The 23,231-nt window shown below is 40.3% G+C and overlaps 1 protein-coding gene across 5 annotated transcripts in view; it reads left to right on the forward strand.

Moving 5' to 3' along the window:
* Positions 1-4,264: 4,264 nt before the first annotated feature.
* The window catches only part of TPST1 (tyrosylprotein sulfotransferase 1), a 165,016-nt gene continuing 146,049 nt past the window's right edge, over positions 4,265-23,231 (forward strand). For all 5 annotated transcript variants that reach the window (XM_046668691.1, XM_046668690.1, XM_046668692.1 and 2 more), the window contains exon 1: positions 4,265-4,480. The gene's annotated coding sequence lies outside the window, so the exon portion shown is untranslated. The remainder of the gene's footprint in view (positions 4,481-23,231) is intronic.

A 23,231-nucleotide genomic window follows, 5' to 3' on the forward strand; every position in this document is an offset into this window, starting at 1 on the left:
GGCTGGATTCTCGTTTTAAAATGATGATGTGGCTCAGGGGCCTGACCTGGCCAGTTTTTCTGAATCTAGGGGTGGGGAAAGTGAGGAGCCATGCTCATTTTTTCCCTCTTCTTTAAACTGTATCACCATTTTCTTTTTGTCTCGAATCCCTCTATCCCACAAGCTTCAAGAGAATTGTGAGGTGTCTCCTGCAGCTCATCGGCTTTTTGATGTTCTTTGCAGGTAAGTGTTTCATCTTGTCCCGGGTCGAGTCAGTCAGGGCTTTGTGGTCACTTTAAGTCTTGTGAAAGTTTAACCCTCAATTTTCCATCAAGGATCTTTGGCTCCAGAGCCCTTACCTGCAATCTCCCTGCCCGTCCACGTATGACCCTGAGAGCCCTCCTATTCTCTTCCCTGTGGCCCTCTCTGTTTTGCCCTGGTGGCCTTCATTGATAGCTGCAGCTTTTGCTAATCATCTATCCATTCATTCACCCATCCATCATTCATTCAGTGTCAGGCCCTGTGCTGGGGACAGGACGGAGGGTCGGGCAGACAAACCATCTTCTGTCAACACTATTTCTGCCCTTAACCTTGAGAACTCCCTTTGTCCCCACTTCTCCACTTCCTCCCACAGCCGTGTCTGTGCTCTCTGAAAGATCTCTGCTCCTTCACTTGCATTGCAAAGGCAGCCTGTCCTTTTCATTTTCAGTGTCCAAACCCTTTGCTTCTGATCTGCATTTCAGCTCACTTGGGCTGGGACAGAGAATAAAAAAAGTAGGACCTGGTACTATTCTCTTCCCCAATTTTCCAATTCTGAGGGTCTCCTTGTCCCTTCCACCTCCCACCTCTGCCACCATCCTCTCTCCATGCCAGATCCTGGAAACGAAATGCCATGAAGGGAGATCTACTACACTTCCATCCTTCCAAAAACCAAAGCAAAGCCAACGACCCCCCAAAATAAAAGTGCTGGAGGGCTGTGCTGCCTCTTTAGTGCTTCTCAAAGCCTGAACATTCCCAGGTGTGTTGCACAGAGACTTTCCTTCTGGGAGATGAGATTACCATAGAGAGTCCTCATTTATCTTTGGCCAAGCCTTCTTCCTAGGAGATAAATCCCTGAGGCAGAAGCTGTGCAAAGCCTGGCCTAGAGGGTAGGGGCTTCTGGGCTCTTACTGAGGGGTCAGTGAGCACTTGTCCATTTCTTCTCTTTCCTTGGGCTTGCCTTGGCTGCCTAGGCTGTTTGGAAGACAAAAGCTCCCAGTCTTAGAATTGCCTGTTGGTCAGGGAGTGAAGCTATTTACGCCCTCAGGTGAGGTTATCTGAGTCTGAGCTGATCACCTGGAAGAGGTAATGCTGAGGAGGGAAAATAGATCCAGATATTGAGATCTGGATTTGCACTCAATATGAGGCTTATTAAATTACACAGTGCATCCTTCTGGAGAGTGTCTCTGAAAATCACAAGAGTGTGTGTGTGTTTGTGTACTTAAAAAAATACAAAAGGTCAGATTAGATACACTGTTTTTAACTTTGTTCTTTTCACTAAAGAGTGTATTTTGGAGGCTTTTTTTCTGATTAGTACATATACTATATGGGATGGAGGTAGATTTAGAAAGCCAGAAAAGCTTGTTCCCAAATGACCCTAAGCTTTGCTTCAGATCAAGCAGCTCCTTGCTTCTGGCTGCTTTCTACAGTGTGGCCCTCGGCCACCTGAAGCTGTCTTGCTCAGGAAGACATCCTGCCACAGAACAGGCAGGGAGAAAATCTTCCTGTCAGAGTTCCCTGAAGGAATTAGTGTCCCTGTTCTTACTGAATTCCCCATGTCAGGAATTTGTTCTCATAGTTTAATATATGAGATTATATTATATTACCAGCCCCCCACCTGGCTTCTCAATTCTTTTTTAGGACTTGTAGGTGGGTGAAGTATTGTCTGGGCAGTGTGGAGTTCATCTCAGAGAGCTGCATTCCGGTTTGTAGGGAGAGGCTGGCAGGGACAGTGTTTAGGGGATTAATGCCCCATGATGCTGGTAGTGGCTTCAGTATTACTGAGGTCACGGGGAGCTCTTTTCCTGAAGGGGTCTGGAATGCAGTGTTAAAAAGAAACAACAGACCCAAGATGGAATCACTTTTGCTAGACACCACCTAGATTTAATGCCTAACCCAACTGCAGTTTCAGCCTCTTCCAGGAGTGGAATTTTAAACCAATCAGTCTGGAATTTCCTGGTCAGCTCTAGTGAGGTAATCTGCCTGATAAGACCCTCTGCCTTCCCCCAAGGGAAGGTAACTTTGCCAGAAATAATCCACTTTTTTTAACTTCCTAGTCTCACCCTCTTTTTGCCTATAAAAACCTTCCATTTTGTACAACTCCTTGAGCATCCTTTTATTTGTTAGAAGGGATGCTGCCAGATTCATGAATCATTGAATAAAGCCACCTAGCTCTTTAAATTTACTCAGTTGATTTTTGCAGGAAGTGGAATGGGACACAGCCTCCAATATTAAAGGACTGGATAAATGACTTTGGGGGCAGCTCTCAGGTCTATCGATAAGCAACTTGTAGATTGCTATCTTATCCCTTCCCTTTCCCCATGCTCTCTGCCTGCCGATCTTGCTCATTTCCTTTTGAAGAGCTTTGTAATCCTAGTGGTCCATTTTTGCTGCCTAAAAGCAGCTTGGGTCAAATCAGATCAACTTCCTCATTTGATTTAAATGTTCCAAAGAAAAATATCATGGTGGGTATTTCTTAAAATTCCCTCAGATCAAATTGCTTACAAGATTTGGCCAAAAAAATAAAAAAAAAAGAAAACAGATATACTGAGCCCTTGTTCTCAGAGAAGCACCAGAGCGTGGGGCTTTCAGAGATTTGTTATCTCATTTGGTCTTTTTTTTAAAATAACAGCTTTATTGAGATATAATTCACATACTATACAATTTACCTACTTAAGGCACCCAATTCAATGGTTTTTAGTAGTCACGCAATTATGCAACCATTACCACAATCAATTTTAAAACATTTTCATCAATCACCCCAAAAGAAACCCTATACCTATTGGCAGTCATTTATACCATTTTTCCCCAATCCCCTATGCCCAAGACATCACTAATCTACTTTCTGTTTCTATGGGTTTGCCTATTCTGGACATTTCATATAAATGGACTCATACAATATATGGTCTTTTGTTGATTAGCATCTTTCACTTGCATATTTTCAAGATTCATCCACATTGTAGCAAGTATCAGAACTTCATTTTTCTGGCTGAATATTTTGTTGTATGGATATGCCACATTTTGTTTATCCATTAATCAGTTGATGCACATGTGGTTTGTTTCCACTTTATTGGCTATTATGAATAATGCTGCTATAGACTCGAGTACAAGTTTTTGCGTGGACCTCATTTGATCTTTACAGCAACTTTCTAAGGTACATATTCTACAGACCTCATTCCATAGATAACAAAACTCATCTCGAGATGGTAGACAAGAATTTTGCATATAGCTATTAGATTCTTGAGCCTATGCTTTTTCCAATCTATGCTCATAGAGTTGAAGTAATTGCTTTGACAGAAACTGGTGTGGATATGCCTTTAGGAAGGAATTGTAAATGTGAACCACTTCATTTGGGAAATTTCAGCCCTCTCCCCAACATCTCCATCCCCTCTTTGACCTTTTCTTCTTTCCCAGTCTCACTTCTTTCTTTCAGGTATCAGTTCCCCTCCCCCGTGGTCGGGACAGAATTTACTCTTACTCATTTACACTTTTGTGTGGAATGGAATATTGTGGGAATTTGATACTTGCATTTGCAAGTTATCGCCAATGAGATGAGAGCTCCTCTGCGAGCAGCGGGCACAGCGGTGCTATGTGAAGCAGTCAACAAGCAGAGGGGGGATTTCTTGGAAAAGCTCGTTTTCTTGTTCTCGCCCAGGTTTCACGGATGAAGGCCACCCACGTGGAGGGTTGGGGCGGTCGCCGCCATCTGCCAGCGGCTCCCCTCCAGCTAGGCCACGCTCACCTTTGCTCTGGCAACAACCCGCCCAAGCAGGTGGCTGCGCGAGGGTCCCCTCGGGGAGCGCGCGCACGCAGGAACGCTGGGCACCCACCCTGCCGCGACATCAGGCCCACCCCCGCCCTCAGAGCCAGTTGGACCCAGGGCGACTCCGGGCCCCGCCTCCATCGGTGGGTAGCCAGTGGAACTCACCAATCAGAGATGCCGACACATCGTCCGGGCCGGGCGCCCGGCAGCCAATCACCGCACGCGTGTGATCCCCCGCCCGTCGGGGAGGCTGGCGGCGGGCGCTGAAGCGGCGGCGGCGGGAGTCGCTGTTGAGGCGGCCGCGGGTTCGGCGAGTGTCGGCGCTGCTCTGCGGGGCCTGGCCAGGCTGGCCGCTGCTATCGCCTGGCAGTGAGGACAGGCTCTCGGGGCGGGCGGAATGGCCCCCGCCTAGGGCGGTGGGAGAAGCGGCTGCGCCCAGGATGCTGGGGAGGCGGCGCGGCGGCTCCTCACTCATCCCAGGTAAGGGGGACGCCGCGCTCGCTGCGGCTTCACTTGGAGCGCCACCCGGGCCCCGCTGCCCTCTCGCCGCCACCCACCTGGCTCTGAGCCCCGGCCGGCTCGGTCCTGGCATCTCTCGACCCCACGTCGCTTTCTGTCCGCAGATCTCCGGGTCTGTCCTGGACAGTTGTCCAGCCCCGCACCCCCAGCACGGCCCCCACGTCCTGGCCGGGCCCGGCTCCTACACCCACCCCTTTCCCCAGCGCCAGCGTTTCTCGGTCTCCGGCTTCGCCGTGCCCCGGCTCCCGTGGTCGGCCTCCCGTCCCCTCTCCTTCCCTTCATTTTCGCGGCGCTGGCAGCGCGTCCCAGCCCCTGCAGTCTTTCGGGGCTCCTTCCGGAGATGACGCCCCCCAACCCAAAGGGATCGGACTTTTGCCCTCCCCTTTACCCGGGTTTCGCTTCCGCAGGGTCACTCCCATCCCTGTCCCTTGTACCATGTCCTCTCTATAGTTCAGTCGCACATCCCTCTCCCCTCCATGTGGCCCTGGGTCTGGCTCTTTTGCTCCCAAATGCCTTCCTTTCCCAGCTCGCCTCTTCCTTCCTCGCTTTCATCGACCACCGTCGCTAACACTTCTTCCTTTCCTTTACACTTAATTCAGACGCTTTAATACTTTCCTGAATTACAGATCTATAGTTTTGACATTTTCATTCGTCTGTAAGTGAGCTGCACCCATAACATGTAAAATGCCTTGCCCAGAGTCTGGCACACAGTAGGCCTGTCACATGGTGGGTGTCACGCATGTTAGCCTCTTCCTCTTTCTAGGCCTTTGTACTCTCCAGATGGTGGTAGCAAGGGGTCCAGTAACCAAAGGGATTTGACCTACTACCTGAAGAGTCGTATGGGAGATGGCGGGACGAATTAGTGAACTCCAAGTGTGATAAAGAGATTAGATTGTCGGTTATTTACTCAACTGCATTTATTCAGAAGAATTGAATTCTGCTATCTTTGTGTCCTATATTGTTTATATTAATTGGCTTTGTAAAGGATTCTTAGCGAGTTTTGCAATCTAATTACCCCTTTATTCCCCCTTCCCCATCTATAGCATTTACTGAACCTTTCTTTTTAGGGAAGAAAGAGCCCCTACCCCCTAATGGAAATGGCATTGTATGTAAGAAGTGTTTCAGGTGTTTCTCTCTCAGCTGACAGTGCAGTCCTGCAGTGAATTTTTATCCTTTTAAGAGCCTAGAGGAATCAGGTTTAGATTTCTTGGAATTGGCTGCTGAAGGGATCAGGAATGCTTGGGAATGAAAGTCCTGACAAGTTCTCTAAGAGTGAAAGAGGAAATAGCTACAGTTCTTTTTTAAAGAGTAAAGTGAGTTTGACTTTTAAAAATTATAAAAGCAGTATTACTGGCCTCAGGCCACTCTTGCCGCATTTGCTCTGATGATCTCCAAGCCTGGATCAGTCAAACAGCTGGCTTTTTCTGCTCCTGGAATCTGCAGAGCAGGTTAGAGAAAACCGTGTAACTGAGCTGCGGTGCTCCTCTAAACTTCTGGACTCCAACTTTACTCACGCTTCCTGGAGATGTTTTGACTTTCCCCCTATGTTCTTATGTGCTGAAACCTACATGGCTATTCATAAGTTTTTGACATTCTCCTCTTTTTGTCCTATTCTTGACTTCTCTTCATTGTGTATTTTGCCTGTGAAGTAAACTTCACAGAAGAAATTGGTGGGCATCAGTCCTGAATTCTTAAGGGTTTGTAATTTTTCTGTGTGCTTGTACTTAGCTGATTTCTGATGTTTTCTTTTATCGGAGCTTTCCTTTCTAAGGCTAACATCTTTGATCTCTCCTTATATTCTCATTTTCTCAGCCTGCATACCCATCATCCAGAACAAATAAAAACCTTCCCTTGATGCTTCCCTCTTTTTTTCTCAGATTAACATGGTATTCCTTAGGGTTTCATTTTTTGTTCTTTTATCTGTTTCTCTTTAATTTCCTTATGTAGTTATACTTCCTTTTATAGCTTCAAATAGGACCTGTATATTTATGGTTTTCAAAGATGTATATTCAGTCCTCATTTTTATTGACTTTCAAGTCTTCTTTATTTTCTTCTGTCTATTGGATAACTTGGATACTTGTTCAGACTTGGCTATCTTTTCCTTTCCTTTCCTTCTACTCATAGCCCCCTCAAGCACATATACAAACACTCCTCTTATTTTAAGGTCTTCACCCTAGAATTCATTTCTTCTCCCCTCACATTGTCTATCATAGATGCTATTGTTCCTGCCGGAAGTCTTTTTCTTTCTTTCCTCATTGCCAAAAGATTGCTTGAGGCCTGGGTTATGTTTTTCCTGAACAGAGTCAGTCATTTTCAACCCAGGCGCTACTGTAAAACCACCTGGGGAGCTTTTAAAGGGTAAAGATGAGGGGATTGAGAAATCCACAGAGATTCTGGTTCACTTGATCTGGTGTGGGGCTAGACCTTGTCATTTGAAAAATGCTTCCCTTGTGACAGTAATATGCAGCTAGGCCTGAGAACTGGGCTGAGAGCTTGAAGAGGGAATGATAGAACCCCGAGGAACTATAGTATTGAACATCCTTTAAAAATCATGATAAATGTCACTTTTGTTGGCATGGTTAGTTGCTTACTTTCCTGGTACTTTGTACATGTACCTATTAAAGTACTTATCACATTTTGTTTAAATTATTTTTCATGAGCCCATTTTTCTCATGACTAGGAGTTCCCTTGAAGTCTGGGATCGTGCTTAAAGGTGAACTACTGTTTGTTGTACACTGCTTCCAAGACTTCGACACCAAATATGTGGATTTTTCCCCTCATATTAAGCAACTCTCTAACTCTTTGGACACCAACTGGGTGTCCTACAATTTGACTTAATTATGACCCTACCTGGAGTTAGTGCAGACCCCACAGATTAAGGGCTCTGTCCCACAAGACTGCTGCCCACTACAGAAGATAGTTGAAAGTCCCAGGATGTGACCTATACTTTTGACCAACTGACTATAAATTGGGGCTTCCCACAACCGCCTCTTCAGTTGATAATTTGCTAGAATGGCTCAGAGAGCTCAGGAAAGCTCTTTACTCACCATTACCAATTTACTATAAAGGATATAACCTCAGGAACAGCCAAATGGAAGAGATGCATAGGGCAAGGTTTGTGGGAGGGGGTGTGGGGATTCTAAGAACTTCCATGCCTTCTCTGGGTGCACCATCCTCCCAGCACCTTCATGTGTTCACCAAACTGGAAGCTCGCTCTCTGAACCTTCAGTTAGAGTTTTCGTGGAGGCTTCATTATATAGGCATGATTGATTAAATCATTGGGCCGCTGGTGATTAACTCAACCTACAGCCTCTTTCCCCTTCTCAGAGGTCAGGGATTAGTCGCTCTGGCAACCAGCCCCCATCTACCAAGATATGGTTGAAAGGGGCTTGTTATGGATAACAAAAGATGCTCCTCATCCCTATCAAGAAATTCCAAGGGTTTTAGGAGCCTCTGTGCCAGGAACCAGGAACGAAGACCTAATATCTACTCCACAATAATTCTTATTATATCACAGTATCACTATGCCTTATTTATCTTTTCATCACTGCCTTGCACAGTACTTGGTATATTTTAGAAACTTGATAAAAATTGGTTGAATGAATCAGTTGGTAAATAATGTAAAATCCGTCTTGAATTCATGGTTTTGCAAGTTGACCAGCTGTTTCTTTCTTGGCTGCTTAACAGGTAACTAGTCCTACTTGCGTAGTCATTCTTGTTTTAAACCCACACACAGTTCATAAATTAGAGTGGATTAAGATAAATACTATTTGGTCTTATGATTTGGCTTTTAAGGTAGTTAAACGATGACAGTGTTAAAGAGGTTCATTCAGTCTTCCTCTTTAACAGATGATATTTAAAATATACTTTATTTCAGGGGCAAGCCCTGTGGCCCAGTGGTTAAGTTCACATGCTCCCCTTCTGCGGCCCAGGATTTCACTGGTTTGGATCCTGGGTACTGACATAGCATCACTCATCAGGCCACACTGAGGTGGCGTCCCACATAGTAGAGCTAGAAGGATCTACCACTAGAATATACAACTACATACTGGGAGGCTTTGGGGAGAAGAAAACAAAAAAATAAAAGTAAAATAGACTTTATTTCAGATGGTTGAAGCACATATATCTTTTACCTTTTTTAAACAAATAGATCTGATTTTAGTCTCATAAGCTTTGGAATTTTTAACTAGAACAAAAACTGTCAAATTGATAAAAGATCTTGAACAGTGGCAGAACTATTTCTTTTTAACTAAGAATTAGGGAAGTAGGGAATATGCATTACACCATATATCTATATGATTGGCATTGGTGGTGGCAAGGGGGAAAATCTATAATTCCCAAATATTTAATTAGTGTTATAAGAAAAACCTTATATTGCTCATATATTGTTATCATCATATTTTGTGGTTCTTCAGAGCTAAGATATAAACTATCAGTTGTTGGTCTGCTTTTTTTTAATTTTTACTTTTAGTTTTTTTAGGAAGATTAGCCCTGAGCTAACATTTGCTGCCAATCCTCCTTTTTTTGCTGAAGAAGACTGCCCCTGAGCTAACATCCATGCCCATCTTCCTCTACTTTATATGTGGGACGCCTACCATGGCACGGCTTGCTGAGCGGTGCCACGTCCACACCCGGGATCCGAACTGGCGAACCCTGGGCCGCGGGAGTGGAATGTGTGAACTTAACCGCTGCTCTACCAGGCTGGCCCCTGTTGGTCTGCTTTTGTTCTTTAGTTTTCTTAAGATTTTTGTCAGCTCTTTCTCTTTATAGAATTTGCGACTGACAGTTCTTTCAGCATTTGGACAATATTGTGACTTCCTTTAGACCTCCATGATTCAGATGAGAAATCCTCTGTCACTGGAATTCTTGTTTTCCTGTAGGTAATGTATCCTTTCTCCTGGCTACTTTAAAGGTTTTTTTCTTTGTCTTTGGTTTTCAGAAGTTTAGTTATGATACATCTTTGCATGGATTTCTTTGGGTTTATCCTATTTGGAGTTCTGTTAGCTTCTTGAACTGTGAGTTAATGTCTTATGCCAAATTTGGGATGTTTTCGGCCATTTATTAGAATAATTTTTCAGTGCCACTCTCTTCTTTCCTTCTGTGACTCTGATGATAAAAATGTTAGATCCTGGGGCTGGCCCCGTGGCCGAGGGGTTAAGTTCATGCGCTCCGCTGCAGGTGGCCCACTGTTTCGTTGGTTTGAATCCTGGGTGTGGACATGGCACTGCTCATCAAACCATGCTGAGGCAGCATCCCACATGCCACAACTAGAAGGACCCACAACGAAGAATATACAACTATGTACCGGGGGTCTCTGGGGAGAAAAAGGAAAAAATAAAATCTTTAAAAAAAAAAAGTTAGATCCTTTGTTATTGTCCCACTGAACATGAGGCTTCATTATGTTTTTTTCTCTTAACAAATTGTGATTTTTTTTTTTAAAGATTGGCACCTGAGCTAACATCTGTTGCCAATCTCCTTTTTTTTTTTGTTTTTTCCTTCTTCTCCCAAAGCCCCCCAGTACATAGTTGTGTATTCTAGTTGTGAGTGCCTCTGGTTGTGGCATGTGGGACACTGCCTCAGCGTGGCCTGATGAGCGGCACCATGTCCGCGCCCAGGATCCGAACCAGCAAAACCCTGGGCCACCAAAGCAGAGTGTGCGAACTTAACCACTCAGCCACAGGGCCGGCCCCTGTTTTTTTTTTCTGGACTGTCTTTTTTTCCTTTGTTGTTCAGACTGGGTACTTCCTGTTGTTCTACTTCCAGTTTTAAGTTCACTCATTCTTTCTTCTGTCACATTTATTGTGTTTTTGAGCCCACCTAGTGATTTTTGTTATTGTATTTTTCAGTTCAGTAATTTCCATTTGGTTCTTTTCTTTATCTTCTACTTCTGTGGTAAGATTTTCTATTTTGTCATTTGTTTCAGGAGTATATTTCTTTGCTCATTAAAGCATGATGGCTGCTTTAAAATCCTTGTCAGATAATTCCACCATCTGATTCATCTTGGTTTTAGCATGTGTTAATTGTCCTTTGTTCATTTAAATTGTGATTTTCTTTGGTCTCGGTATGATGAATGACTTGATTGTATCCTGGGCATTTTTGATATTTAGTTAGGAGACTCTGGATCCTATTTAAACCTTCTATTATTAAATCTTTTAGTGGGCAGTCACCCTAAAAAGTTTAATGTGTAGGTCCTAGCCGACTTTTTTTTTTTTTGGTAATAGCTTTAATTCACATATCATACAGTCACCCATTTAAGGTGTAAAAATTTTTAGTATATTTACAAAGTTGTGCATCCATTAGTATAATCAATTTTAGAACATCTTCATTACCCCACAGAGAAACTGTACACTCCTTACCTGTCACCCCCAGCTCTTTTGCTTGTCATCTGCTCCATCCCTAGGCAACTGCTAATCTATTTTCTGTCTCCATAGATTTACCTACTCTGGACATTTCATATAAAGATAATCATACAATATATGGTCCTTTGTTGCTGATTTCTTTCACTTAGCATAATGGTTTCAAGCTTCTTCCATATTGTAGCACGTCCCAGTATTTTGTTTCTTTTTATTGCCAAATAATATTCAATTTTATGGATATACCACATTTTATTTATCCATTAATCAATTGATGGGTCTTTGGATTATTTCTACTTTTTGGCTGTTATGAATAATGCTGTTATGAACAGTTGTGTATAAGTTTTTGTGTGGACATATTTTCATTTCTTTTGGATATATACCTAGGAGTGGAATTACTGGGTCATAGAACTCTAGGTCTAACATTTTGAGGAACTGCCAGATTGTTTTCCAAAGTGGCAGCTCCATTTTACATTTCTACCAGCAATGAAGCAGTGTATGATGGATCCAGTTTCCCCACATCCTTGCCAACACTTCTTATTTTCTGACTTTTTGATTCTAGCCATCCTAAGGGGAGTGAAGTATCTCATTATGGTTTTGATTGCATTTCCCTGATAGATAATGATGTTGAGCATCTTTTCATGTGCTTTTTGGCTATTTGTATATCTTTGGAGAAATCTCTGTTCTTTTGCCCGTTTTTAAATTGAGTTATTTATCTTTTTATTGTTGAGTTGTAAGATTTCTTTATATATTCTGGATACTAGACCCTTATCAGATATATGATTTGCAAATATAATTTTCCCATTCTCTGGGTATCTTTTCACTTTCTTGATTGTGTCCTTTGAAGCACAAAGATTTTTAATTTTGATAAAGTCTAATTTATCTATTTTGTTGTTGTTGTTGCTTGTGTTTTAGATTTCGTATTTAAGAAACCATTGCCTGGGGGCTGACCTGGTGGCATAGTGGTTAAGTTTGCGTGCTCTACTTCAGCAGCCTGGGGTTCACGGGTTCAGATCCCGGGCATGGACCTACACACTATTCATCAGGCCGTGCTGTGGCAGCATCCCGATAGAGGAAGATTGGCACAGGTGTTAGCTTAGTGACAATCTTCCACAAGCAAAAAGAGGAGGATTGGCAGTGGATGTTAGCTCAGGGTAATCTTCCTCACCAAAAAAAAAAAAGAGAAAGAAAAAAAGAAAGTATTTCCTGATCCAAGGTCATGAAGACTTACCCTCTGTTTTCTTCCAAGAATTTTATAGTTTCAGCTCTGACATTTTTGTGAATTTTCTATATGGTGTGAGATAGAGGTCCAACTTCATTTTTTTGCTTGTAGATATTCAGTTGTCTGAGTACCACGTATTGCAAAAAGTATTCTTTCCCACTTTTAATTGTCTTGACACCTTTGTCCGGTTGGAATTTTGATGATATCATTGAACCTGTAGATCAATTGGGGGAATATTGCCATCTTAACAGTGTTACTCTTCCAATCCATGAACATGAAATATCTTTTCATTTATTTAGATCTTCTTTGATTTCTCTCCATAATATTTTCTAGTATTCAGCATACAAGTCTTGCAATTTTGGTAAATTTATTCATTAATATTTTATTCTTTTGATGCTATTGTAAATGGAATTACTTTCTTAATTTTGTTTTTGGATTGTTATTGCTAGTATATAGAAATACAGTTGAATTCTATATATTAGTCTTGTATCTTGCAACCATACCAAACTCATTAAATAGTTCTGATAGTTTTTTAGTAATTTACTAGAATTTTATATGTACACAAATATCATCTCTGAAGAGAGAGAGTCTTTCTTCTTCCTTCCAATCTGGATCCTTTTAATTTACTTTTCTTGCCTAATTGCCCTGGCTAGAACCTCTTATCCAGTATTGAATGGAAGTGGGGAGAGTGAACATCCTGTCTTTTTCCTGACCTTAGGGGGAGTCATTAAGTATGAAGTTAGCTGTGGGTTTTCTTAGATGTTCTTTTTCAGGTTGGTGATGTTCTCTTCTATTTCTAGTTTATTCATTGTGTTTATCCTAACTCAGGGTTATAATAACACAGGAAAAGGTATTAGATTTTGTCAAATGCTTTTTCAGTGCCCATTGAGATGATGATGTGGTTTTTGTCATTTTTCTGTTAATATGGTGTTTGGCATGGATTGATTTTCATTTATTGAAACAACCTTGCATGCCTGGGATAAATTACCCTTGGTCATGGTTTGTGATCCTTTATATATGTTGCTGGATTTCTGTTTGCTGGTATTTTGTTGAGGATTTTTGCATTTACATAAGTATTTGTAGTTTTGTTTTCTTACAGTGTCTTTGGTTTTGGAATCTGGGAAAACTGGACTTGTAGCATGAGTTGGGAAGTATTCCTATCTTTTCTGTATTTTGGAAAAGTTTGTTAAGAATTGGTGTTCGTTGTTAATGTTTGGTAAAATTCACAAATGAAGCCATCTGGTCCTGAGCTTTTCTTTGTGGAAAGTTTTTGACTACTAATTCCATCTCTCTCTAGCTTTATTGAGATTATTTCTTTCTGAGTTGATTTTGGTAGTTTGTGTCTTCTAGGAACTTGTCCATTTCATCTAGATTATGTACTTGATTAAGTTACAGTTGTTTATAGTATTCCCTGTACAGGCACACCTCGTTTTATTGTGCTTGTGTTATTGTACTTAACAGATACTGAATTTTTTACAAGACCCTCCACCAGCAAGAGGATTATGACTTGTTAAAGGCTCAGATGATAGTTAGCATTTTTTAGCAATAAAGTATTTTTTATTTAAGGTATGTACATTGTTGTTTTAGACATAATGCTATTGCACACTTAATAGACTGGAGTGTAAACTTAACTTTTGTATGCACTGGGAAACCAAAAGATTTGTGACTCACTTTATTGCGATATTCATTTTATTGTGGTGGTCTGGAACCAAAGTGGCAGTATCTCCAAAATACGCCTGTAATTCTTTATAATTATTTTTATTTAGTAAGGTTGGTAGTAATTACTGATCTTAGTAATTTGAGTCTTCTCTCTTTTGTTCTTGCTTAATCTAGCTCAATGATTGTCAATTCTGTTAATCTTTTCAAAGAACCAACTTTTGTTGATTTTCTCTTTTCTATTCTTTATTGTATTTATTTCACTGTAGTCTCATTATTTCCTTCTGTCTGCTGGCTTTGGGTTTAGTTTGCTCTTCATTGTCTAGTTTCTTAAGATGGACAAGTAGGTTGTTGATTGAGATTTTTTTAATTGAGGTGTAATTGACATATAACATTGTGTAAGTTTAAGGTGTACAGCATGTTGATTTGAGATCTTTTTACTATAGGTGTTTACAGCTATAAATTTCCCTCACGGCATGGCTCTTGCTGCTTTTGCTATGTCCTGTAATACCTCAAAGTATTTTCTAAGTTCCCTTGCAGTTTCTCCTTTGGCTCGTTGGTTTCTTAAGAGAGTGGTGTTTAATTTTCACATATTTGTGAATTTCCCAAACTTCTTTTCTGTTATTGTCTTCTAAGTTTATTCCATTGTGGTTGGAGAATATACTTTGTTTGATTTCAATTCTTTACATTTATTGAACTTGTTTTATGGTCTATTCTAGAGAATGTTCCATGTGCACTTGAAAATGGTATATATTCTGCTATTGTTGCCTGGAGCGTTTTATAGATGTTTGCTAGGTCTACTTGGTTTGTAGTGTTGTTCAAGTCTTCTGGGTTTTTTTTCTGATCTTTTGTCTTGTGGTTTTATCCATTATTGAAAGTACAGTTTTGAAGTTCCCAACTATTATTGTTGAATTGTTTGTTTCTCCCTTCAATTCTCAGTTTTTGCCTCTTGTGTTTGGAGGTTCTGTTAGGTCCATATGTTTATAATTGTTATATCTTCTTGATGGATTTGCCCTCTTGTAAATATAAAATATCCTTTGTCTCTAGTAACAGTTTTTATTTTAAAGTTTACTGTATCTCATGTTAGTATAGCTATTCCAGAGTCTTGGTTACTATTTGCATGGTGTATCTTTTTCCTTCCTTTTGCTTTTAGCCTTTTTGGTCTTTGAATCTAAAGTGTGTATTGTAGAGAGCATATATTTGAATGATTTTTTTGTTTTGGTCCATTCTGCCAATCCCTGCCTCTTGAGAGTTTAATCCTTTTACATTAATGTAATTACCAGTACATTAGGATTTATATTTGCCATCTTGCTATTTGCTTTCTATATGTCTTATGTCTTTTTAGTGTCTCTACTCTTCCATTAGTGCCTTTGTATTAAATATTTATATTAAATATTTTTTAGTATATATTTTAATTGGCTTGTTATTGTTATTTCTTTTATCACAACTTTTCTTTATTTTCCTGGTGATTATAATTAATATGGCAAAACAGTCTACTTCAGATTTATACCAACTTAATTTCAGTAGTATGCAGAAACTTTGCTTTAATAAAGTTCTGTTCAGTTCCCTTTCCTCTGTGCTCTATTGTCATTCAAATAACATATTTTACGTTAAAAACCCATTAACAGTTTTTTTTTTTCTTCTTCTCCCTAAAGCCCCCTGGTACACAGTTGTATATTCTAGTTGTGAGTGCCTCTGGTTGTGCCAAATGGGATGCCACCTCAACATGACCTGATGAGTGGTGCCTTGTCTGCGCCCAGGATCTGAACTGGCGAAACCCTGGGCTACCAAAGCGCAGTATGCGAACTTAACCCCTAGGCTGCGGGGCTGGCCCCCCTTATCAGTTTTATGATTATTGCCTTATGCAGTTGCCATTTAAATAGGAAAAGGAAAAACTTACAAACAAAAATATGTTTATACTGTCTTTTATATTTGTGTCGTTGTCTTTATTGGTGTTTATTTCTTCATGCGGATTTGGGTTACTGACAAGTGTGATTTCATGTCAGTATTAAGAACTCCCTTTATTTTTCATACAGCAGCTCCTCCAGCGATGAATTCTCTCAGTTTTGTTTATTGAGGATGTCCTAATTTCTTCCTTCATTTTTGAAGGATAGTTTTACTGGATATAGAATTCTTGATTGATAGTCTTTATCTTTTAGCGCTGTGAATATGTCATCCCACTGCTTCTGGCCTCTGTGGTTTTTGGTAAGAAGTCAGCTGTTTATCTTCCTGAGGATCTTTTATGTGATGAGTTGCTTTTCTCCTGTTGCCTTCAAGATCCTCCGTCTTTGACTTTTGACAATTTGACTATAATGTGTCTAGGTGTACATCTCTTTGAGTTTATCCTACTTGATGTTTATCTAGTTACTTGAATGTTTACATTAATGTTTTTCATTGAATTTAGGATGTTTTCAGCCATTTATTTATATACATTTGATTTTTTCCTCTTCATGTCTCCTTCTGAGACTTCTATTAGGCATATTTTGGTATGCTTGATGATGTCTAACAGGTCTGAGGCTGAGTTCATTTTCCTTCATTCTTTTCTTGTTTCTCCTATTTTTCAGACTGGGAAATTGATCTGTCTTTAGGTCTGCTGATTCTTCTGCTAGCTTAAGTTTGCTGTTGAACCACTTAGTGAATTTTTTATTTCAATTATTCTACTTTTCAACTCTAGAGTTTCCATTTGGTTGTTTTTCTTTTTAATAATTTTTATCTCATTGATACTTCCTATATAGTGAGAAATCACTCTCTTAATTTCCTTTAGTTCTTTAGACATGGTCTCCTTTAGTTCTTTGAACATATTTACAATTGCTGATTTAAAGTCTTTGTCTAGTAAGTCCAACATCTGGGCTCCCTCAGGGGTAGTGTCTATTGACTGCCTTTTTCTCCCTGTGTAGAGACCATCCTTTCTTGTTTCTTTTTGTGTCTCGTAGTTTTTTGTTGAAAAATGGACATTGTGAATACAGTCATGCACTGCATAATGACATTTCAGTTAATCGACCACATATATGACAGTGGTCCCATAAGATTAGTCCTATATAGCCTAGGTGTATAGTAAGCTATACTATCGAGATTTATGTACATATACTCTGATGTTTGCACAATGATTAAATTGCCAAATGATGCATTTCTCATAATGTGTTCCTGTTGTTAAGCGATGCATGACATTAATATAACGTGGCTACTCTGAAAATCAACCCCTCTATCCTAGAGTTTGTTGTTGTTGCTACTTGCTTTGTTACTTTTTGGGACTAATTCTGTAAAGTCTGTATTCTTTGTCCTGTGTAACCACTGAAGTCTCTGATTGGCTAGCTTGGTGGTCAGCTAATGATTGGACAGATTTCATTAAATACCTTGAACTGTTAAATATCTTGCTGAGGGGCTGTGTGTATGTGAGTGTTTGTGTGTGTGTGTGTTGTGGCTCCCTTCATGCACCAGCAGTTTACACTGTGCCTTAGCCTTCACTTCCTGCTTGTATAGAACATCAAGGTCAGCCAGAGGTGAGAGATTAGGGCCTTCCCAGGTCTTTCCTGGGCATGTACATGCCCTCTGAATTCCCAAGAATATATTGGAGCTTTTCTAAACCCACTCTCTATACATCTTATTCCTCAGTTTTTCCTTTTAAATTTTTTGATCAATGTCCTATTAGTTCCAACTGTTATTGCCACTGCAGACAGCTGTGATGTTAAACAATTGCCTCTGATTATTTTTAACAAATGTCTTGGGAATAGGATTATTCACATTGAGGGTGCTCTCATTTAGGTCCAATAAAGATAAGCCCTAAGAACGAAACTTTTCCATTGAGCTGCTAGACAGGTTAAGTAGTGGCAGTTCTTTGGAGATATGGTTTAAGGGGGAGCTTCTAACGTCTTCTGCCCTTTTAAGTGGCTTTGGGCTGCTGTGGTTCACAGCTACCATGTTTGCAGGTTCTTGGTTTCCAGGGCTTCCACGGAGTTGGGAGGGGGAATAGGGCAAATTAAAATAGTATAAAGCTCACTCTGCTTACTGGCAGTCAGCTGTTTTTCTTGAATAAACATTTCTTGGACTGTTGCAAGCCTTTGGTTAATTTTCAGGTTTCTGAAAAAGTTGATTTTGACCACTTTTGCCAGTGTTCTCATTAACTTTTATGGAGGATCAGACTTTGGAGGTCCTTACTCGGCCATGATGGATATGCTTCCTCCAGTCTTTTCTTACAGTTATGTGCTAGAAGGGGTTCATGCATTACATTTTGGAAGATTTGTTTAGGTCATTGACAATTCTGAGATTATACAATTCTGTTTTTTTCAGCTTTGTTTACTATTATTCTCCTGCACTCTGGCTAAGCTAACTAGTTAATATTTTATGAATATGTGCTATCCTCTCTTCCACTTTGAGACTTCCTGTTATCTTATTTTCTTCGCTGAAAACACTCTCTTCCCTCACTCCCACAATAGGAGTCCTTCTTATCTTCTAAGGTTCATTATGATGTCATTTTCTTCATATAGCCTTTTATGAGCCCATGGATGTGTAATCCTTAATTGAAATTCTTGTATGTCCTTTTTTCATACTTTTTGTATGACCTTCTTATCTCATGTATAGTTTCTTTTCTTCTCCCCCGGCTAACTTGCTAGTTCTTTGAAGGAAATGATGTATCATGCTCATTTATATGCTCAATAAAAGTTTAATTGAAGTAAGTTTTCTTAGCAAAAATGTTCCACATTTTAGACGTCGTTACCGGGGATTGCATTTTACTCACTTGTTATTGAACTGAAGGAAATTGCATAATCTGGAAAAATAAAATAACAATACATGGTTGTACACATACTATATTATTTAATCCTTGGAAAGGTAAGAGAAAATAAGACAAAAATCAAAGATTTGATGCCAGCTTTTTATAGAAAATATCAAAGAATTCCAGTTCTGAGTGACTGTGTCAGAGGGGTAATTTCTCATGACAGAAGTTGGAACTTATATGTGAGAGTGACTGTGCTAAAGCAAAACCAAACTGATAAAACCACTTGCCATTCGAATTTCTAGCCTCTATATATGTCTGTTATCTCTTAGGACCAGATCCAGTTCTCCATTCTTAATCTTGCCTAGATGACATCTTTAGGGACTAGCAGAAAGTGTGCAGATATGCATGCCCTCATTTATGTAAACGAAGCATAATGCATATATGGACTTAGAGTCTCTTCTATTATTCTGATTAGATCTGATGTGATCATAATAGAATAATTCAAAAGCTAGGTATATTTTTTAAATCATATGCTAATGAAAGCCTTATAAATGCTAATGAAAGCTTCATTTGCAACATACTTGTTGCATACATGGCTTTTTGTTCATGCCAAGCCTAATGTCTGGGAAGCACCATAGAATAGCTATCATAGTTTTAGAGTCAGACCTGGATTCCAACTGGGTCAATAATTTGCCAAGTATCGATACCTTAAGTGAGTTACTTATCCTTTCTGAGCTTCAGTTTCCTCATATGTAAAATGACTCTTAAGACAGAATGTTCCTTTATCTTCTGATTTGTTGCAGTGAGCCTAAGGGATTACAAAATAATAAGATTCTGATTTATTCATCAGTGAGAGTGTAAAATGATAGAGGCAGATGAAATAGACTGATCAATAAAGAGAATGGATTAGAAGAGCAATGGTCAGAGGGGGAAAACCAACAGTGAACTTTGAACTTTAGTCTTTCTAAATATGGTCAAACCATATTTTAAGACTCAAGAGAAAAGAGCAGTTTTCTAATCATAGGAAAGTGTTAGCTGTCTGGGTTTTGGTGAGAAAGTTCTGGTGGAGTCACTCAATATGCATGTAGCATTTATGTTATACGCTATGGGGAAAACTGAAAACGATAAGATATAGCCAGTACCTTCCAAGAACTCACAACTAATTTAATTATACTCAGAACCTAGTTACATTCACTTATTGGCTATCAAGAATCCATTAACTCATTTAAAAGTCCTCACTTTCAAGGAGTTCACAATCTAGTGAAAAACCAGACAAATTAACCATATAATGCAAGAAGTAATATGATATGGGTAAGTACAAGGGCACTAGGAAGGACACCTATGTCATGCGAGTCAGGAAAGCTTCCTAGAAGAATCGCATTGAAGCTGAATATTGAAGGATGAGTGGGAGTTATGAGTAAGAGAGGCTGCAGAGGGGCTGGTCCGCTGGTGCAGCAGTTAAGTTCGTGCATTCTGCTGCTCTGTGGCCCGGGGTTCACCAGTTCGGATCCCGGGTGCAGACATGGCACCCTTGGCACGCCATGCTGTGGTAGGCATTCCACGTATAGGGTGGAGGAAGATGGGCATGGATGTTAGCTCAGGGCCAGGCTTCCTCAGCAAAAAGATGAGGATTGGCAGTAGTTAGCTCAGGGCTAATCTTCCTCAAAAAAAAAAAAAAATTAAAAAAAAAGACGCTGCAGATTGTTCAAAACGAAGACGGTGTTGTGTGAGAGTTTGTGTAGGGGGGTGTTGGCAATGGGGAGTGATGAAAGAAGAGGCCAAGGGGCAGGCAGCAGCTAGATTGTGAAGGGCCTTATATGTTATGGCGAGGATTTTTTTCTGGAAGAAGTAGAAAGTCAGGAAAGAGTTTTAAGCAGGGGAGTGTCATAAGTATATTTGTGTTTTAGAAGGATCATTCCTGAAACAGGATAGTGAATGAACTGATTGAAGGAAGTCAGAGAGTACCAGTTAGGAGGCTGTGGAGTTATTCTTGTAAGAGAGAATGAGGGTGAGGATTAAAGCCATGCCAGCAGGAGAAGAAACAGGAGAATAGATCCAAGAGATATGAAGGAGGAAGAATTGACAGGACTTCACCAGTTACCTATGGAGAAGTTAAGGGAGAAACTACATAAAGGCGTCCAGACTTTGAGCTCGGGCATCTGGGAGGAAGTGGTTCATTGACCAGTAGAGGAAATAGAAGAGGAGGACAGAGTTACTAGGGAATAGATAATTCTGTTTGGTGTTCCTTGAATTTGACATGCCAGTGGAGCATCCAGATGGAGTTGTCCCTTAGTCTTTGAATGGTCAGGTCTGAGATTTGGGATGGAATTGTTGGTTGCAAATAGATTTGACAGACATCAGAATATAAGCAGGGGGTGACAGTAGATAAAGCATGGTTGAATGTAGGAGTGTGGATGAGGGGACCCAATACCATAAATTAAATAATATTTAGTCACTGTTTTGTGATGTTTGCCTTCGAAACATTAAATTTATATACATAGTTGAGGCTGCTTTTTTCTGGGCTTTCTATTTTGTTTGTTTGATTACTGTTAGTATCATAACAGTTAAAAAATATTAAATACTTTAATATCAGTATGGTTCTTGGAAAAAAATGTCTTGGAAAAACTTTTCCCCACCAGCTGTGAATTTTGTAGATTCAATTAAAAAAACCCTGGTGGGATAATGATTGGATTGCAAAATTCTATTGTGGCTTCCAGATTACTTTGTTTTTATGTATTTGTAGTTCCTTGTTTCATTTTTGACATTTACTTGTTGACCATTAGCTTTGTTTCAGATTATTCTAGAGGTAGTTTAAGGAGATGTAAGAGAGGTTTCACTAGGTGCTTATTCACCTGTAAATTCCTTGCTTTGTATTTTGTCTGATGAATGGGTTTTAATTTGTGCTTGAAAGGGGCTTATCCTCTAGTGGGGTAAACCAACCACAATACAGTGTATGAATGTGCAAACCAATGTGTTTTTGCCAAGTGCTTGAGGTTACGGGAGAGGGGACAATTAATTTTGGGGGAAGGGGGATGGGAAAAGAGCACTGAAGAGGTGTGTATGAAAGGGAGAAGGGCGTGACACAGGAGGCAGCAGCATGAGCAGAGGCCAGGTGTGGAGGTGCCAGTGTGGATGAGGAGGGGTACTGTAGGGGGCAGGCTGCATGGGGGGAGTGCTGAGAGTTGAAGTTGGAGATGAGCAGAAGTCAGTGTATGAAGGATGCCACAGGCCCTTGTTCTTTAAAAGTCCTTTCAGGAACCAGCCCAGTGGCACAGCACTTAAGTTCACACGTTCTGCTTCAGTGGCCCAGGGTTCGCTGGTTCGGATCCTGGGTGCAGACATGGCAGCGCTTGGCAAGCCATGCTGTGGTAGGAGTCCCACATATAAAGTGGAGGAAGATGGGCATGGATGTTAGCTCAGGGCCAGTCTTCCTCAGCAAAAAAAAAGGAGGATTGGCAGTAGTTAGCTCAGGGCTAATCTTCCTCAAAATAAATAAATAAATAAATAAATAAAAGTCCTTTCACATGTTATCTACTTGATTGTCATAGCAGCACTGAAAGAAAAGAGAACTTGCAGGTATTCCTTTATCTTTTGCATTTTTCTCTCCAATCTTACTTCTTTTTGTAATTTCTACTCTAATTATGTCTGGAGAAGAGTTTGATTATCATTATTCCTATTTTACGGATGAGGGAACTGCTGCTCAGTGGTTTGTCTAGTTCCAGATGGCTAAGAAAAAACTGATTTCAGGTTAGAGCTCAGATCTTCTGACTGATCTACTAGGCTTCTTTTTCATTAATTCAATGCCATCTTCTTTTCTCCTTTTCCTGTTGTGGTTACTTTTAATTTTAAAAGTTAGGAGGTTGGTAGAAAAATTGCATAATTGAATTACTGAATGAGAGTATATAATTGAAGCAAATTTGCTTTCTTTTCTTTGTGTTCCTTCTCATGAGTGGTTTAAACAGACAATAAACATGAGTGAAGAATCTAGAAGAGTGACCTTCTGATTTACAGGTCTGAGAAGGTTACAACTTGGTAACTTAAACTTCTTATTTTGTTTGATTTCATTTTAACTCTTTATTATGAAAATTTTCTAATGTATCCAAAAATAGAAAATTATATTGAATTCTCAAGTATCCATCATTCAACTTCAACAGTTATTCCTTATAGCCATCTAATCTCATATATAACCCCGCTTCCTACACACACATCTGCCCTCAGATATTTTTGAATCAATTCCCAGACATCATTTCATTTAACTTGAGCTATTAAAAATGTTATGCTTGAGTTTAACTTGTGCTCTTGTCTCTGTTTATGTCCTAGGCATTAGCCCCAGTTCTTAGTATTTGACCAGCTCTTTTTGCTTCTTCTTTTTTTTCTTTTTTTTGAGGAAGATTAGCCCTGAGCTAACTACTGCCAATCCTCCTCTTTTTGCTGAGGAAGACTGGCCCTGAGCTAAGATCCATGCCCGTCTTCCTCTAGTTTGTATGTGGGACGCCTACCACAGCATGGCTTTTGCCAAGCGGTGCCATGTCTGCACCCGGGATCCACACTGGTGAACCCTGGGCCACCGAGAAGTGGAACCTGCACACTTAATCGCTGCGCCACTGGGCCAGCCCCTCTTTTTGCTTTTAACCATGGAGTTTAATTGAAAACGAAATCCCAGTACACTGCTCCTTCAGAAAGATAGCTCCTGGGGGAAGGACAAAAGGGAAAAGGGTGTAGGGGAGGAGGACATTTCCTCTCCCCAAATGGGGGTTCGTCTGGCCG

Source organism: Equus quagga, chromosome 7, assembly GCF_021613505.1.
Source record: "Equus quagga isolate Etosha38 chromosome 7, UCLA_HA_Equagga_1.0, whole genome shotgun sequence".
NCBI lineage: Eukaryota > Metazoa > Chordata > Mammalia > Perissodactyla > Equidae > Equus > Equus quagga.